We start from the raw sequence: 15,460 nt of genomic DNA, 5'->3' as shown, positions 1-15,460 counted from the left end.
TAGTTATTTGGAATAACAGTTCATGAAGGTGCCACGAGGAGAAGAAGTGATCACCATACACTCCAAAAGGGAGACAATACTTGTACAATTCCCTGAGTACCAAGAAGTAAAATGATTCAATGCCCAAAAATTCCAGAAAAACAAATGTTTCTTCTTTTTTTCCTTCAAATGCATTCAGCAGTCTTGATAATTTTTGTAGCCAACATGTGTTTCATCGTTATGGTATGTCTACCACCGACTTCATCAGGGTTAAAATTGATCAAGCGTTCCAACGTAGACTACTCATGCATATGGTACCGCAAATATTCAAAATAGGTATATCAAATCTCAATACTGTTTCCGTGTAAGTGTATGTAGGTAAATTCCACTTACACATAGATATTTCTGTGAAAATGTGCACTGCTGCAACGGGAAGCAATCCGACCACCAAGTGTTTACTGGCATGTCAGATAAAATGCTCCCCCACTCATATCACAATGGCTTCTTGGTGATAAATAGCATGTACTAGCGACTCACTGAGTGGGGTTACCCTGGGAGGGCACCACAGGTTTCCAATTTTCACTTTCAGGGCAGCCAGGACTGCATGGCACCAAGTCAGTAGTGCCACAGCCACAACGTCCGAGGTTGCTGACCAGGCACACTTTCTCAAGTGGAATTATGGGTCGACACCACTTCCCACAAGACATACATAACACATATCTTATAAGAATTGATTAAGTAAAAATAACAAAAATATGGTTGAAATAAACAGTGACTCTAATCCTCTCATAGATGTTTAATATTCTACGTCTTTGTTCTTAATAACCCCCATAACACTGTCTGTCTTTTTTGTTTATATAAAACAAGCTGTATCAGCATCCATAAAATCCCATTCACTGTTTAGTACTCTTTAATCATACTCTGTTCATGCTTGGCTTAACCCCCCAGAATCTTTTCTCATTTTTAAGGGATCCATATGTTTCCTTCATTGTTTTTTTCAAATTACAGATTTAATTTTGCAAATACGATTTATCACCCTTATGGGTCCCTACTCTCTTCCTTCACAAAATCACTTTCCTTTTGTCCTTAGGGATTATTATAGTAAATGGCTTGTGGTTAAGATTGCATCTGAACCCAGTTCTAGAAGGGCCATTGATTTCTTGAGGGATGTGTTCTCTAGGGAAAAATCTCCAGAATTCTTTGTTTCCAATAATGGTGTGCAAATGTAGGCTTGGATATGGTAAAGTTTCCTGAAATTACTAGCGAGAAATATTTCAGTAGCTCTGTCTATCAACCTCACAGAAATGGTTTGGTGGATCATATGAAGAATAGGGCCTTGTCAGAATCGTTATGGTGGGCCAAGAACCAAAACTGCACAATTGAGAAGGGAGTGCGGTCAATACTTTGGTTCTACCGGACTACTCCTCATTCGGTGGCCAAGGTCTGTCCTATTGAACTTTTTCCGGCTAGGAAATCTGTTTTCAAAGTCTTTCCGGTGTGGTTGGTGAAATTGTTGAAGATCTAAATTAAACTGTTGGTGGAAGGGTTCAGGAGTCACAGGTCAAACAAAAGATTGCGTTGATGAGAAAAAGAAAGTGAAACCTGTTGAGTTGTCTGTTGGAGATGTGGTCAGTATACTCAAACCTGGCATTGTCAAGAAGGGTGAAGCTTGCTATAGTAACCCACTTACTGTTGATAAGATTTCTGGCAGAGTTTAAAGGCTGCACCAGTGGAATGCTGAAAGAAACGCAAGAGTATCTCCAGTGGGTGTGAATTACCAAGCTGTATTGAAAGATGCTATGATATGATCACAGTGTGAGCGCAGGAGTGCATGTGTATAAAAAACTGCTGTGGGAGTAAAGATAATTATTCTTTATTGTTATGTAGCCAGGCTGTTAATGTACAATTCTTTGTTGCTATATGTTTTTTTGTTTTCTTTTGGCAGGTAAGATAATTAATCTTTATTATTATGTAATCTTTATTATTTTGTAGCCATGAATTAGACCTGGCACCATTGGCGTGGGTCTCCCTCCCATTTTTTGCTGTTGCCTCTTATGTTTTTGCTGGTTTTAGATGCTTTTGGGCACTGTGCCACTGCTGTTCAGTGCCACAGTGAAAGTGCTCCCTATGGTAAATTGATGTATGGATTAGTGACTCTAGGATTGGCTTGATTGGTTTACTTGTCAGACCCTAGTACAGTGCACTGCGTGTGCCTAGGGCTTGTAACTCCAATGCTGCTGGGGGGCTTTCAGCACTGATTGTGCCACCCACCGGAGCAGCTTGTAAAGTGTGCCTCAGGTCTGCCATTGCAGAGCCTGTGTGCAGTCTGGTACTGCCATGTTGACTGGGCAAGTGCACCCACTTGCCAGTCCCTAAAACCTTCCATTTTATACATATTAGTCACCCCTATGGTAGGCCCAAGAGCAGGGTGCATTGTAGGTAAAAGGTAGGACATGCCCTGATGTGTGTGGCATGTCCTAATAGTGAATTACATCCATATTAGTTTTTCACTATTGCAAGGCTACCTGTCCCCATAGGCCACATTGGGCTTTTAAATTATAACATCTTATAATCCTAACTGACTCAGGGAACTAGGTAGAAATTCGTGTTTAGTATGCCTGAACTCAGAATGATAAAATACATCTTTTAGTGAAGTTGGTTTTAACATTCTGTGTTTGAAAATACCACTTTTAGAAAGTAGGTATTTTCTTGCCTAACTATCCAAGCCTTCCTCTGCTAGGTTGTGTATTCCTTGTCTGGAGTTTGAGTGACAGGGGCTGTGGGATTCCAAGAGACAGTGTGAGTCAACACAGAGCTGAATAGAGAGATCTGCATGCAGATGGGAGGGAGGAGTTTCACCTGGGAGCTGAATAGGGCTGTGTCTTTCCTCCACAATGCTGGCTCCACCTCCTGTGGTGTGTCTGATGTCCCTGGCTCCTGCACTGTCAAAGGAAGAGAAGGAGTCCTGTAAACAAAGTGCTCCAGGACTGACCAGAACTGGTTTGGACTAGGCAAAGGCCTCTCTGCCTTCATAGAACAAAGAGAAAAGTAGTATAAATATTGGGACCCAGGCCCAAGAACTTTAGATCACTTCTAGGAATCAAGACAAACCTTTGCTGAGGAGAACCAGGAAGCTGAAGGAGGATACTACTCCTGTGCTTTGTGTTTGGGGGTTGGCCTGCTGTGGTTGCTTCACTGCCAAAGAGAGGAGAAAAGGACTGAGTGTGCTTTGTATCAACTTGAAGAAGAATCTCTAAGGGCTTGAACTAGAGCTTGCTACCTGCCTGAAGTCTCAGGGATACAAGACTTCACCAACCAGCTCCCCATTGAATTCCCTTGCTGGGAATTGAACTGCCTGCTGTTTTGCTGGGCCTTCTGAGAGACTGCGTGTCGCTGGGAGTTGGAAGCGCAGCGCATCGCCGGAGAAGCGGGACACCACCACAGAGGTCGCCGTCGATCACTGGAGAAGCGTGACGCAGGGCCTGTCGCGGCTCCAAAGATCATCGAGTCACCGCACGGCCATCGGGCGTGCATGCATCGCACCAACATTGTTGCATCGCAACCAAGACACCATTTTGTCGAATTTCACCAGAGAAGAGTATCACATCGAGGTGCCATCTTGTTGCATCGTACCAGAGAGCAGTAAGAAACCGACGCATCAACTCCCCACACAGTAAGGAAGCGAGCATCAACTCCCCTGCGCAGCATTAAGGAATCTACACATCCACTCCCCTGCGTGTAAGGAACCGACGCATCACCTTCCCTGCGACCCTTTTGTTTTCTTTGTGTTATGCATTTAAGGTACATTGAGGGTAAAGTATCGCATTTGCAACTTGAGTGAACTGAGCTATTTTATAACATTTTAAAGTCTATTTTTGGGTACAGTATTGTGGATTTTTGTCGTTTGGTCTTGTGTTAGGTCTATATAAAAATACTTCTTTTTATAATACAACCTGTGTAGTGTCCATCTGTAGTGTTGTCACTGTATTACTGTATGTGTTTACAAATGCTTTACACACTGCCTCTGAGATAAACCTGCCTGCTCGTGCCAAGCTACCAAAGGGGTGAGCAGGGGTTACTTTAGGAATGTAGCCCCTTACCTTGATTAGACACAAGGGTCCCTATTTGGTCAAAGGTACCTACCTTTGCCAACTAGAGACCCCCAAATCTAACATTGGTGGTCAGCGGTGAGGATTTGGACTTTCATTTGTGATTCATATACAGTGATTGGTGTACACTACAAGTGAATGCAGACCATAACGCGACCACATACTTTGAGAGAATGTTTCCTTGGAACTTCTTTTGTATTTTTGATTCTTTTTTATTTATTTATTTATTTTTTTAATTAAAAACTTTTATTGAGCAATCAAATAAAGGTTACAAGGATGGGCCTACAACCACACGGGCTGGCCGCTAAAATCAAGGCACAATGTAAGATCATACGATCACTTCCGTGGTCAGGCACAAATCAGATACCCAAATGTTACTCAAAGTATAGAACAGGACACAACAATTTTCTGTTATATACATACAAAAAACAACAAACCACAAAAAGGCGAATGCATACTAATCAAAGTCAGCCCAGAAGGAGGAGGGGAAACTCACTAATCAGGAAGACAGAATCACAATCGGTAGGACTCAGCAAGGCGGGGGAGGGGGGGAACAGCGGGGAGGAAAGGCAAATCATAAAACAGCATAAGAAATCTCGGGAACACCAGCCTAGGGAGATAGGGTAACATCGGGTGAGTCGACCAAGGGAGGAGTACAAATATTCCCACGATATTCGTTCCACTGACCCCAAATCTTCGTCCACGCCCTGGGTCTGCCCCATGCTATATAGACGGTCCTCTCGCGGAACATGGACCAGTCCATGTTGTCCTCCCACACCGAGACGTCGGGAGGTCTAGATGCGCCCCAGAGTTGCGCAATGTCTCGCTTTGCAACCATGTATCCCAAGGTCGCCCATCTGGTCTGAGCCACAGAATAGTCGGTGGGTTCCCACACATTCAACAGGCATCGTCGGGCCTCAGGCCGTAAGGCAATCCCAGTCACAACTTCCATCACCGCAAGTACTTCAGTCCAGTAGGCCGCCACCCCCGGGCACTCCCAAATAATATGTTGAAACGTCGCACTCATTCCACATCCACGTTTGCATAGACCATCCGGGGAAAAACCCATCACAACCAGACACGGACCAGTAACATACACCCGGTGGAGGATCTTAAGCTGAACCAAACGGAGACGGGCAGGGATGGCGACCTCTTTCGGAGAAGAGAGTGCCGATTGCCAATCTTCGTCATCTAATTCCAGCCCGTCGCCGACCCAAACCTCCCTAAGTCGGACAAGTAAGTCAGTGCGATTATTGATCAGCTTCTTGTAAATCAGGGAGATAGTGCTATCGGGAAGGTGGCCATCCAGAATGCGATCCTCGAGGGGAGAGGACTCGGGGAGGGCCACATCAGGAGTCAAAACAGAGGCCAGGGCATGTCGGACCTGCAGATACCGAAAAAATTCCCTATCACTCAAGACATATTCGGCCCGAAGGGCCTCAAAGGACTTCATTCTACCATTCACACAGACATCACCCACTCTACATATTCCAATCATATCCCAGCGGTCAAAGCCCTTAGTAGACCAGAGACATCCCAAACGCTCGGAAGCATAAAGCGGCGTCGCCAGTGTCAGACGATTCTCCCATCCCAGACTTACATTCGCGGTTCGCCACACACTGACTGCAATCTTGGACGGGCCCATAAGATGGCGCCCAGCGGACCTGGAATAAAGCGCTCTATTAAAATCCCCTTCCGGCAGCTGGAGTCTGTCCATCTCAAAGGTCGGATCCCGACCCGGGGAATACATTGCATGGTTAATGGCCGACAGCTGGGTAGCCCAGTAATATCTCTTGATATCAGGGAGCGCTATGCCCCCGTCAAACCAAGGGATGGTAAGTTTCGCAAGGGCGATACGCGGACGCCCATCCCAAATCAGCTGCCTTTGGAGACTCTCAATCTCTCGGAAATAGGTAGCGGGAACGTCATCATAAGAATTCTGAAGTGCGTATAGGAAGCGTGGCAAAGACATCATTTTGAAAAGGGCAGCCCTGCCCAGAGGGGACAAGGGCAACTTACGCCAGCGAGCCACATCCAGTCGCAGTCTAAGAAGCGGGGGGAGGAGATTACGTTCAAACCGAAGTGAGGAGTCCAGTGTAATAAAGATCCCCAGATACTTGAAGCCAGACTGGACAACCTGGATAGGGAATCTATCCGGCAACGGAGGCAAAGCACCCGAAAGAACATATACACAGGACTTAGCCCAATTAATAACCAAACCAGAGTTAGCGCCAAACGAAGTAAGAACGTCAAATAGAACATTTAAAGATTTGCGCGGGGAAGTAAGGTAAAGAAGAATGTCATCCGCGTAAAGCGAGACGCGGTCTTCAAAATCCGGTGACCAACGGATCCCTTTGAGTGAAGGTTCCCATCGAAGCCACGCAGCCAATGGCTCCAAGGCAAGAGCAAAGAGTAGCGGAGACAAGGGGCACCCCTGTCTGGTCCCCCTACCAAGGCAAAAGGGAACAGAAACTCGACCGTTGACCACAACCTGCGCCAGGGGTTCGGCGTATAGTAACTTCACCCAACCAATAAATCCAGGGCCGAAACCAAATTTCTCAAGAGCTGCCCAAAGATAGGGCCACTCTATCGTATCAAAGGCCATCGAGGCATCAAGCGAAGCCAAAATGGCCGGCTCCGTCAGAAGCCCCGCCCTCGCAATGACTCCATGGAGACGACGCAGATTAAGAGCCGTGTTACGATGCGGGATAAAACCGGACTGGTCCGGATGAATCAAGCCGCTAATAACCGTCAGGAGGCGGGTAGCCAGGAGCTTAGCCAGAACCTTGGGCTCAACATTCAACAGGGAAATGGGCCTGTAGGACGAACAAAGGTCCCGGGGTTTACCTTCTTTAGGAATAACAACGATCGTAGCCAGCCGCTGATCGTAAGGGAGAATACCCCGTTCCCGGGACTCCAAAAACATGGTACGAAGATAGGGCGCCACCCTATCAGGACGTAGCTTGTACAACTCAATTGGCAATCCATTCGGGCCCAAAGCCTTGCCCGAACGGAGTGAGCGAATGGCAGTCGCTATCTCGTCCGTGGAGAAAGGAGACTCCAACGAGACTCGGTCTAAATCGGAGACACAGGGCAGAGCTATATCACGCAACAAGAGGCGAGAGTCATCCACATCCCGTTCAGACACAGGGGAATAAACCACACGAAAATAGTCTGCAAAACATTCCACTATTTCAACCGGGTCAGTCACTCTCACACCATGCAAAGTCTGAATCACCGGTACCACACGATTCGCCCTCTCTTTCTTGTCCAACACGCCAGCAATTTACCCGCTTTGTCCCCCACATCATACAAACGACCCTGTTGTTCTCGAAACATCATTTAAGCCGCGTCCGTAACCAGAGACCTATAAGCAAATTGTTTCAGACCCAGGGCGTGAAGTTTATCAGGAGTAACAGTCAATTCCAAGTCAGCCTCTAACCCAACAATCTCCCCCTCGAGTTCCACCACCTCCCGATTCCTCGCCTTTTTGGATTCAGCAATAAGGGAAAGGGCCTGCCCGCGGATCACTGTCTTAAAGGCCTCCCATAGGGACACCGCAGAGGAGACGGACCCCTCGTTGTCTAGAAAATAATTGTCCAACGACTTAATCAAGAGACCACGGGTCTCGGGGGAGGTTAAATACCATGGATTGATAGGAGCCACCCGGCCCGCCGCCTCCACCCCCATCTCAAAACAAAGCCAAAGCGGAGAATGGTCAGAGATGCCCCGGGGGAGGTGTCTAATCTCCCGAACAGCCGACGACTGCGCCGCAGGCATCAGGAAATAATCCAGTCTAGAAAGACTCCCATGGGCCCCGGAATGGAAAGTGTATTGAAGCTGAGTAGGGTGCATGAGTCTCCAACAATCCACCAACCCAAAAGTATCCAGAAACCCACCCAGCCATTGTTGGACCGAAGGAGTGTCCCTAGGGGGGTGACGATCATGTAGACCGGAGAACACAGAGTTAAAGTCACCCGCCATGAAAAGAGTACTATCTGGGAGGCTCAACAACACTCGGCCCAAATCGGAAAAGGTAGAGGTCTGTAGACCGGGGGCACATAAACGGCAAACAGGGAAAGGGTCCAACCCTCATAGCGCCCCACGAGGACGGCGTAACGCCCCCGATCATCAAGGATCACATCATCAATCGCCAGGGGGAGGGAAGCCCGGACAAGGATGCCCACCCCCCTGGAACCCGTGGTAAACCCCGAATGTGCGACGAGGCGATAGCCCCACCTGTTCATTGCGCGACAAGTATTGCCCACTAGATGAGTCTCCTGCAGAAAGACAATATCAGGAGACAGACGTCGTATACATTGCAACACCACACCCCGCTTTATACGATCCCCCAGACCATTGACATTCCACGAAATAAACCTCAACCCGCTACCCCCCATCCCACACAGTGATGCCGGACCCCTCCCCCAATGAGCATGACATCGAAAATACCATTAGCAAAATAGAATCGCCTTGAAAAAACAAAACACAAACATCAAACTTCCCAATAACCCACCCCCCAACGACCAAGAAAACACCCCCCACCCTGCACCCCTACAAGAAGCTAAAAAGCCACCCCAACATGCAGTGTGCCTGTCGCCCAGAAACCCCCATTCTACAAAAAGACCCCGGAGCAGGAAAGGCCCTGTCCCACCCGCCACCCCGAACAAAATAAAGAAAGCGGAGAACACACAGAAAATAGAGGCACTTAGGCATAGAATCACAGAAGAAGTTTCGCGGCACGGTGACCGAGGCATAGACCACAAGTTCAGCTCTCTACACCACCCTCAGCACCACCAGGTGTTCGGCGGGCTCAGTCCCAGGAGGTCGGTCCGGCAGAGAGTCCAGCCAGTCATTCACGGAATCAGGCCGATCAAAGAAAAGGGTCCGGTCATTGTATTCAACTCGCAGCCTGGTTGGAAAAAGCATAGCGTAGCGCAGCCCCAAGTCCCGGAGACGCTTCTTGACTCCGCGGAAGCCCATACGCTGTTTCTGCACCAATTGAGAAAAGTCCGGGTAGAAGTTCACCGTGGCATTCTCAAAGGCCACCGGGCCCTTCACTCGCGATACCTGCAGGATAGCGTCCCGGTCCCTATAGTGAAAGAGTTTCGCAACGATAGGCCTCGGCGGGGCGCCAGGCTTGCCCTGGCCTCCCGGAACACGATGGGCACGTTTCACTGCGAAGAATTTACTCAACCCAGACGGAGAGAGGTAGTTCTGTATCAGGTCCTCGACCAGGAGATCAACAGAATGAGGGTCCGGATTTTCTGGAACGCCAACCACACGCACGTTACAACGACGTGCTCTGTTTTCAAAGTCCTCCAAGCGCCGGGACATGAAATCGTTCACCCTTCGGAGGTTGCCAATCTCCGTCTGTATCTCCGAGACGTCGGCCGTGAGGCTGGATGACTTGAGATCCAATGACTTCACCTTCTCGTTGGTTTTAGATAGGTCTGCCCGGATCAAGTTCACGTCAATGGCCACGGTGTCAATTTTGTGGGCCAACGCTTCATACTGTTGGCCTAATGTATCCTTCATGCCAGAAATGGCGCCCATGATGTCCTGCAAGGAAGGCTCCGTCGACTCTTCCACAGTGTGGCCAACCGCACTCGGGCCAGGCAAGGCGGCTCCAGGGGACCCCTTCGAATGGGTGTATCGGTCCATGACATTAGACTGGACCGGGCCCCCGCGAAGGGGCGTTTTGGTCTTCCGAGTCTCTCGGTCCCCTCTGCCCGCCATGTTGGAGACCGCGTCCCAGGGGACTCACTCGACCCGGTGAAAATGGCCACAGGAGAGCAGGGCTTTGTAGCCAAAAGGCAGTGGCGAGGGTATCTCTAGGTGTGAGCCAGCCCGGAAGGACAATAAGCTAGCCAAAGGCACAACAGCAGTCTCGTGCCGCCGGACCCAGCATGGGCCAGACTCCTTTGCCAGATGCACAGTCTGAGGCAGAATCGAAACCGAAACTTAAGAGGGGGACCCACCAGTCGAATCCCCCTGCCGCTGTTGTTCAACTCAGACACGGCCACTGTGCCTCACCCAGACCCGGGCGCACCTCCAGGGCGGACCCCGAAAGTTCGAGTCGTCGTATCTTCGGTGTCCCTGGTCCAAATCAAAATTCAAAAACCACAGGAAGATCAGCCCAGTGTCCTCTACACAAATCCTCGGGAAGAATCAGGATATGTTCAGGATATTATGCCGGGAGTGGTGGGGGTCCGGAGAGCTCTGTGCTCACGCGGCCATCACGGATGCCCGCCAAGCTCCTCCTCCTGTATTTTTGATTCTTGAGAAATGTCAGACTTTTTGCAACCATGATCAACTCAGCATCCATAGTATCTGCAGACGTTGAATTGGAAGAAGAGAGGATTGATACTTACACTGTGCCTCATCTCAAATCTTTGTGCAAGAAATTTAAAAAAACTCTGTGAAAGGCCTCACCAGGAAAGAGGAATACCAAAAGGCGCTGAGGGTCTGGGTAGAATCTAGAAATGCCAGTGAGCATCATGAGGAGCCAGCAATGGAGGCAGAGGATTTAAATGGGCAGCTTGAGGGGGCAGTGGGCCGAACTGGAGGGAAAGCACCTTCAGGGGCAGGCAGCAGTGTTTCTTCCAAGGGATTGTCCCCAGGAGAGCTGGAGGACAGAGCAAAGGAGAGGATGCATAAGTTGGAGATAGCTAGGCTAAAAATGGATGGTCAGAAAGACATAGAGAGCAAGAAAATACAGCTTGGGATGGAATAAGAGATGAAGAAGTTAGCCTTAGAGGAAAACAGAATGCATTTTGAGCATGAGAGAGGATTGAGGGAATTGGAACTCAGGGCCAAAAGTTTAGAGGTTCCTCCCTCTGGGGGCAGCACACCACCAGTGCATGTAGAAGCAAGAGCCTACATTCCCAAAGAAAGAGGATATTGGTCAATGGTTTAGGGCTTATGAAGCTGCAATGCTGGCCCACCGGGTTCCTGAAAAGGATTGGGGAACGGGGTTGTGGGGCAGCTTTGTTAATGATGGGAGGGACACTTTGTTGGATTTGCCTACAGAGGAGCAGGTGTCCTATACCCACATGAAGGGAGCCCTAATGTCCAGATTTGGTTTGACCACAGAGTTATACAGACAGAGGTTTAGAAATTGTAGAAAACTGGAGTCTACCACTTGGGTGGAATATGTGTCTTTCTTTTGCAGAGCATTGGATGGTTGGGTGAAGGGCAGCAAAGTGGATAATTCGGAGGCGCTCTATGATTTGCTTGCATGGGAGCACTTGTCAAATAACTGTTTTCCAGAGCTACATCAGCATCTTATTGATAGCAAGCTGACTAACCCTAGGGAGCTTGCTGAGGAGGCGCAGCGTTGGGTGAGCACCCGGGTCCAGAAGAGTCATATGGGAGACTTCGCCAAAGGTGGGCAGGGTCCCCAGCAGAAGAGTGGGGGGCAAGCCAGAAAGGGCCCAAAGTAATCCCCAAGGGAACCAAGGGAAAGGTTCCCAGCCTCCCCCAGAGTAGAAGGCTGTGGCCTCGACAGATAAGCCTGTCCACAAGTGGCCCAAGACCTGTTTTAAGTGTGGCCTAGTAGGCTAATTTTCTTACGATACTAGATGTCCCTTGTATGGGAAGACAGCACCCACTGGTGCACCGCCCCGGCAGTTGGCTAGTGTAGCCCTGGGGAGCAGATGGGTGCCCAAGGTGGGTGAGGTCCCGCAGAGATTTCCCCATGTCTCTTTGAGACTATGAGGTGGTCCCCAGGACCCAGCTGCCTGATAACAATAAAAAGTACAGGCAGTGGGTGACCATCAATGGCTAAAGGGTGGAGGCTCTGAGAGACACTTCCAGTGTGACAGCTGTCAGTTGTCGGCTGGTGTCTGAAGAGCAGGTAGTCCCCCATGCATTTTACCCAGTTGTTGCCGCTGACAACACAGAGAGCCACTGCAAGGTAGCACAGGTTACCTTTGAGTGGGGTGGGGTCTAAGGGACTCTTCAAGTAGCTGTGAGGTCAGCCATGCCTGTTGAATGTCTGTTAGGTAACGATTTGGAGAGCTCTCCTTGGGCTAAGGTGGAGCGAAGCGCTCATTTAGAAAGGTTGGGTTTGCATGAGTGGGCCTGCATGACCACTCGGTCTATGGCAGCCACTAAGGGTATTCAAGAGGACCTGGAGCCTGAGAAAATGGCCCAGGTGCCTGCCTTACAGAGAAGAGGTAGGGGGCACTGGAAACCGGCCCCTGAGATTCCCACGGCCCAGAGGAGGCGGACCCTGAGGGGGATGCCGTGGAGCCTACCAGGGAAGAGATTGCTGAACTGGGAGACCTGCCTGAGCTGACCCATTGGCAGCAGCAAGCAGGTCCCTCCAGGGAAGAGTTCTGTGAGGAGCAGAACAAGTGCCCTTCTCTTGTGGGTTTGCGGCAACAGGCTGAAAACCAGGCAGCAGGTGATCAGTCTGGATCACATTGGATCTACTGGGAGAATGGTCTCCTGTATAGTGAGCCTAAGGTTGCTGAGACTGGGTCAGCCCGTATGCTGGTGGTACCCCAATGCTTCAGCGCCTTCCTACTGGGGCTGGCTCATGATGTGCCTTTAGCAGGACATTTTGGGCAAGACAAGACCTTTGAAAGGCTTATCACCCACTTTTATTGGCCCCACATGTGAAAGAGTTCAGACACTGATTGCAGGACCTGTCAGACTTGCCAGGCAAGTGGAAAGAGTGGGAGGAAGCACAAGGCTCCTCTCCAGCCATTCCCTGTGGTCAGCATTCCCTTTGAAAGGGTGGGCATTGACATTGTGGGACCTCTGGATCCCAAGACAGCCATAGGCAACAGGTTCATCCTGGTCTTGGTGGACCATACCACCCGGTACCCGAAAGCCATCTGTTGTAATCTCTCAGAGTATTGTTGGCTACTTTCCCACTTGGTACATTCCACCTCCCCCTCCCCTCTCCTGCTTCACTAGAACATTCCAATAGAGTTCATGATAGAATGTTGACAATCTTTAGTGAGGAGAGTGGATGATCAGATTAAACTATCCTGGATCTTACCTGCTTTGGAGTCTGCCTTTCTTTCTTTAACATTAACACTGGCGACGACCTGCGAAGGGGGCAGCTGATCATCTCCCCTTCGTGTACTCTCTCCTAGTTCCTGCTGATTCACCGGTGGAGGACTCTGTTCCCCTTCAAGAGTGTCTCCGGATTCCTGTGGACTGTTCTTCCTTGTTGAAGGTGCCACCTGCGGTCTGCTCCTTGCCAGCACCCTTGATTTGATGTACCGCCAGGTCAGAACGAAATATTCTTGGTATCTAAACCTCGGACTACTGCCTTTGGTTCCAACACCTCCGATCCTGTGAGGTACAATCGAGGCATTTAGTTCCCACAACCTCGTTCTTTCCCTGGGTCATCCTTCGGAGCCACAGCCCTCAGCTCCCTTGCCTCGGTGATGTGATCTGGATTTATTTCTGTCAGTCGCTCTTGTTGTGTTGCTCAGCCACGGCATCAGTTCTCCAGAGGCTGACAAGTTGATTTCCCCCAGCCCTATGCCTCTCTGCTCCTTCCTGGGAACTGTGTGACTGAGGACATTTCTGCCAGCCGGCCTCACGAAGTCCTGTAGATCATCTAGCGGCCACTTCATTTTACAAGCCCGACGCCTCCCGGTTCCGCTGCTGGTTGCTGGGGCAGCGCTTCAGGGTTTATCGTGTCAGCTGCCTCACGAGTTCCTCAGAGAACTTCCATCGGCTGCGTCGTTCCACAGTGCCTTCCTGTCAGGGGGGTAACGCAGCTCTGCCTACGGACTTCCTGCTTCCCTATCCTGCTTCTCAGAGCGTCTATGGCCAGAGCGTCTCTGGCACACCAACCTGCACAGGGACTATCGTGTCTGCTGCCTCACAAGTTCCAGAGAGAACTTCCATCGGCTGCGACGTTCCACAGTGCCTTCCTGTCAGCGGGGTAACACAGCTCTGCCTACGGACTTCCTGTTTCCCAGAGTGTCTCCAGCGCACCCTCCTGCATCGGGTAGGTCCTTTGTGTTATTCCCCTTTCCGGTTGTCTTACTCAGCGCTGCAAGGGACCTTTGCTACAATCTCTGGCGTTCCTGTCTTGCCTCCTACCAAGTAAGATCCTTCCGTTACTGCATACTACAGGGCTCTAAAATACATGACACACTCATCCTGAGGTGTCATTCAAGGGATCAGCTTACGACTGTGACACGCTCACATTGTGCGTGTCATTCGTTGGATTCCCATACCTTAAGTGCTCTGGTGCATATTTGAGCTCTCTGGGTTCGCGGTGACACACTCACCCCATTGTGTGTTACCCTCGGTGACACACACTCCTTTCTTGTCACACTTTACCACGTATTCCCCATGTCAGTGACAAGTGACCTTCGCTTTGCATACCTAAGGTTGTGTGTTGCATGCCAGTGTTTTAAGTTACATTATCTCTCATTCCCCTTCTGGCATAATATTATTGAAACTCTTATCCTTTTGAGCATCCTGTCCTTACTGAGACTCTCGCCCTACCCTCCTTACGTGCCCTATCTCACTCTCCACTATGGGCACTCCTGGAATTAGCCAACCACCATCCTTCTTAAATGAATGTGGAGACCCAGAAATTCACTGGAAGGATTGGACTAAATTGTTTGAATCTTACCTGATTGCAATGGGGGGAGAAAAGTTCTCAGCGTTGCGTAAACACATATTACTGCATAATTTAGGTGTTCATGGACGCAAAGTTTATGAAACTCTACCTGAACCGGACGTGGATGATGATGACGATTTTGATGCTTAAAATTTCACACTCATGAAATTAGAGACACACTTTGGGGACAGAGTTAATGTGGTACTTGAACGCCACAAATTCTTTAGCAGAGTACAAGGGAAGAACGAATCCATTAATAATTATATTGCAGCTTTTAGAGGACTCACTCAATTATGCGAGTTTGGGGATCTCAATGACTCCCTTATAAGAGACCAACTCATCAGGTGCACGAACAGCAGCAGAGTTCAAGAGAAGTTACTCGCTAAAAACCCCACTCTAAGAGATGCGATTTCTATAGCACAGTCGATTGAACATACTGCTAAGTGTGGAAAAGAAATGAAAATTGAAGAAGAAATAGTGGCCTCTGTACAAGTTGAAGTCGCTAACAGCAAAGTACTCATGGTATCCAACAGAGAGGGTAATAAAGAAGTACTTACCACTAAGTCTGTGGCTATATCTGTCCTGGACAATCTCCGGGAGAGCATGGACACTAATCAGCCCCAGGCCCTGGTCCTTCTCGATCTCTCCACCGCGTTCGACACGGTGGACCATGCCATCTTACTTTCACGTGTCGAGGCGGCGGGAATCGGGGGGGTCGGCCTTGGTCTGGTTATCCTCCTTTCTGAGTGGCCGCACTCAAGCAGTTTGC

Source organism: Lissotriton helveticus, chromosome 4_1 (assembly GCF_964261635.1).
Source record: "Lissotriton helveticus chromosome 4_1, aLisHel1.1, whole genome shotgun sequence".
Taxonomy (NCBI): domain Eukaryota; kingdom Metazoa; phylum Chordata; class Amphibia; order Caudata; family Salamandridae; genus Lissotriton; species Lissotriton helveticus.
The sequence above is the reverse complement of the archived record's forward strand: the minus strand, read 5'-3'. Positions refer to the sequence as shown.